Source organism: Capsicum annuum, chromosome 10, assembly GCF_002878395.1.
Source record: "Capsicum annuum cultivar UCD-10X-F1 chromosome 10, UCD10Xv1.1, whole genome shotgun sequence".
NCBI lineage: Eukaryota > Viridiplantae > Streptophyta > Magnoliopsida > Solanales > Solanaceae > Capsicum > Capsicum annuum.
The window spans coordinates 76,518,991-76,523,428 of NC_061120.1; positions in this window are offsets into that span (position 1 = coordinate 76,518,991).

The following is a 4,438-nucleotide window of genomic DNA, read 5'->3' on the forward strand; positions in this document are numbered from 1 at the left end:
CTTATTAGGGGGAGCTAATACGCGTTGTACTCTTTTTTCCTTACGAGGTTTTGTCCCACTGGGTTTTCCTTGTAAGGTTTTTAATGAGGCAGCCTATATGCGTATTGTTAGACATTCAAGGGGGAGTGTTATGATATATATCAATTATAGTGAATGTCTATCAAGATCTATCAAGATCTATTTGATGTCTATCAGGATTTGATGTATTTGTCTTTTAGTGTGAAACTAGGGCAAATTCCCCCTATAAATAGAAGGGCTTCCTTCATTGTAAATCATTTCTCAAGAGAAGAAATAACAATTACTATCTCTATTCTCTCTACTCTTCTTCTTTATTCTTTCTTGTTTTATAACAAATAATAATTAGTAGTAATGAATTATGCTATTTTTTAGCTACAAATAATTTAACACGAACCGACTATTGAGTCTGTAAGTCCAATTGTATAGCATTTTTCTATTGTTAATGCCTTTTATACTCAGAAGTCATAACCTTAGTTGTCTTCTCTTTATTAATTAGGTTTATACATATCTTTCTTTACTAATTAGATTTATACACATATATTCTACAAAAAAAAATACAATAACACATATTGCATGAGTGGAGGTTTGGGTGCAGGAGTTAGATTTAGGCTTTTTAATAAGACACTCTATAGCACTTTTTAAAATAAATAATCCAAGTTTGATATCTTTTCAAAAAATAGTCAGTCGGGTATACTATTTTCACTTTATAGCCATTTCTTAATTTGGATCATTTTGGCCCACGTAGTTCAGATACAATTTATATACAATACTGATACAATTCATATACAATATTGATACAATTTTCAACTTGGGTCATTCGGCCCTTTTAAAAATATTTCAATTTTTTTTTGCTATAAATTTTTTAACTAGAAAAATATTCTATTTTTTTATGGTTTAGAAATAATAATTAAATATAATTATATAAAAATGATATAATTGTTATATAGAATATGTATTCAGATAAGATATATGTATCAAATATGTATATGTATAAAATATATATATAAAAAATATATAGAAAGTGTATAAAAATTATATAATTGTTGTATAAAATGTGTAAAAAGAAAAGTACAGCTATTGTATAAATTGTGTATCAAAATTATATAATTTTCATATGAAATATTTATATGTATAAGATATGTATAGAAACTGTATAGAAGGAGTGTAGAAATGGTATAAAACAGGCCAGCAAATTGAAATGACAAGAATGTGAAATTTAAATTTCATGGCCATTTTCGTAAAAATAATTTAATTTGAAGTGTTGTTTCTGTCTTTTCCCCTTTTAATAATGCTTATCATACCAACACTAACCTATTGTAGAAAGATTTTTTGTTTAAGTTGCATGCTTTGATCTATATTTTTGAATTTCTCCTTAATTACATGCCCCCTTATGTTGGATCAAATTTAGAAAAAAATACAAATTTATGATTTTTTCTTGTGATTTGAGATAACAACAACAATGAACCTAGTGTATTCCTACAAAGTGGGGTCTGGGAAGGGTAAAGTGTACGCAGTCCATACCACTACCTCCAAAGAAGCAGAGAGATTGTTTTCGATAGACCCCCAGCTCAAGATAAGGAATAATAAACAAAAGCGTAATGAAACATGAAGCAAGATGGATGACATCACATAAAAAAGATTAAGATATAAATATAAATCAAAGCAGTATGAGATGTGATTTGAGATAAGTTTTCTAAAATTTTACTATGCTATTGGAGTTTACAATAATAAATTTTCATGATAGATAATTGCTAACTATTTTTTTTTTTTTGTGAAATATTGGTAATATCTATGATTGAAGAGAAATTGAAGAAGATATTAATAACACACACGTCAAGCAACTCAAGTCCTTGCAATTGATGAAGAGATAATCATCAAGCTAGGAGTGAGCATGACGATGATCATCTAGCTTAGAGTGACCATGATCTAACGACGAGGGAGAAATGCTATAACATTTATTTTAACACTGCTATTTTCTAAATATTTTTATTATTTTTATATATAATTTTATTAATTGATGTGAGAGATACGTGCAAAACACGTACACTAAATAGTACTAGTGAATAAGATCAAGTTTTTCTTTTACGAATATAAAAGTAGTTTAACACTTGAAGTATATTTTGAACAATCAATATTTACATTCATAGTTTAATAATAATACATATAGATAAATAGATTATTTGAATAAATTATTATACTATTCCTCAAACAAATAATTAGTATAAGTTAAAAAAAAATTATTTAAGTTTTATCTAATTAAAATGGAGTAACTAATATAATATGCTCAGTCTTCTAGCAATCAAACATTATAATTATTTTAGAGTAAGTAGTTCAATCACAATTTTGCATTTTAAATTAGCTACTATAAGTCATTATCTATCACAACCACCCATTTTTGCAAAAAGAATATTTGTAGGGGGGTGCGCGGATTTAATTAAATAGGTATAATAGATTTGGTACATATTTGTAGTGAATCTATTTTTATTTAGTGCGTGGATGTTATCTTTTAATAATTTACTTTTTTCGTAAGATATATTCATTAATTATTTTATCCTGTAGTAATTACAGAGTTACAAATTCTTGTATAATAATTTATTCTATCTGTGCTATAATATATATCTAATTCTAGATTTTCAATGTTATTTATTATTTTATGTTGTTCTTCTCGTAGTGAGTTTTTTAAATTATATAAACTATCACATGTACTTTTATCTAAATTTTCTAAGGTTTTTTCTATCCATATTAATTTTTCTTTTAGGTCTTTTATTATTTGTCTAATTCGGTTTCTATAATTAATTTCATTATTTAGATTTTCTTGATTTTCTCTAGTTTGTCTAATATATTCTAACATATCTTAATCTGAATAATATCCTTCTGGGTAAATTTCTTCGTATAACTGTTCTAGGTAATTTATAGTTTCAGTTTCGTAATCTATTACTTTTTCTAATATTATTTTCTTAATATCTATAATTTCTATGTTTTTAAATATATATAATATTAAAATTTTAAGATAATCTAAATGATCTATTTTTAAAATTGTTTTGTAGCTGTTTGTTTTAGTCTTAGTAGTTTTTGCATATTTTTATTGAGAAATTTTATATCTTTATTTTCCATGTGTTTATTTTTATTTTTTCTAGTAACTACAAAAGTTTTTTTTTTTATCTTTTTCTAAAAATTTTATATAACTTATCATCGTAAGTATTTATAAGAGTAATTAGGTAGTTGTGGTATATAGCTTATTCTAGACATATAATATTTACCAAAAGCTTTTTCTAATATGATTTTTCTTATATCTGCTACTTTTATATTTCTAAGTGCATACAAAATAAGTATCTTGAATTTATCTACCATCACATCAGATATATTATCATTCATTTTTCATAAATTTGCTTTTTTCAAAATATTCCCTTCAATCACATACACAACAAAATATGGTCATATTGGCTTACTATATAATAGAGTATTCTTAAATAATATGTTCTTCCGTCACTATTAACATGGTAATCGGGATACTTTTTCCCTTAAACAGCGCCTCTACTCTGGTTACTCCCCGCCACGGCTTCTTGCCTCAATGGTTTCACCTTTAGGATGGCATAGTCCTTAGGGATATTTCTCCGTTTCCTCTTTGTTAATAAACTTCTTAACATATTATTCTTCGAATAATTCTACTATAAAGTAACTAATATGAATTTATTTTATCATATCATGATTGTTGGGAATTATGAAATTAGCTATTCATAATTATAAATAGATATACCTGTTCCGGTAGCTTTGATGTTTCTGAGTTTTGTTGTTCCTGTTGTTCCATAGCTTTTTCCATTGAAGTATATTTTTCTAATTAACTGAGTAAATTTTTTGTTTGTGGAATGGAGAGAGAAAGGTTTGTTTCAAAAGAAGGCTTTCGGCTTGCGGCCTGTTTTCCGCAATACCTTCGTCCTTTGTATTTATAGAACGAATCTTACAAATTTACATCTCTGTTTTTGTCTAAAGAGTAATGAAAATTAAAGAAGTGGGGCCTATCCCCATCTACTTTTTCTAAAAATTCTAAGTTAGTTACGTAAAAGTAAAGCCTAACTTTCATACAATTTCTAAGACTAAGAAAGAAAATAGTCAACTATAGTGGCTACATATATAAAAAGTCTAACAAATTAATTAATGTATAGTATCTTGTCGCCGTTGATTTTTGTCGTCTCTGCTCTATTATTGCTCCTTATCTGCTCTATTATTGCTCTGTATCTGCTCCATTATTGCCCTGTGTCGGCTCCATTATTGCTCTTTTATCTTTATCCTTCCAGCTGGCATTTTATCTTCTTTATTCTAGATGTACCTCTGGAATAATATTATCTTCTCCATTGCACCTTGAACATTGGTGGTCTGGATATTTATGTCCAATTATCTTACAGTATCTCGTTAGTAGTCC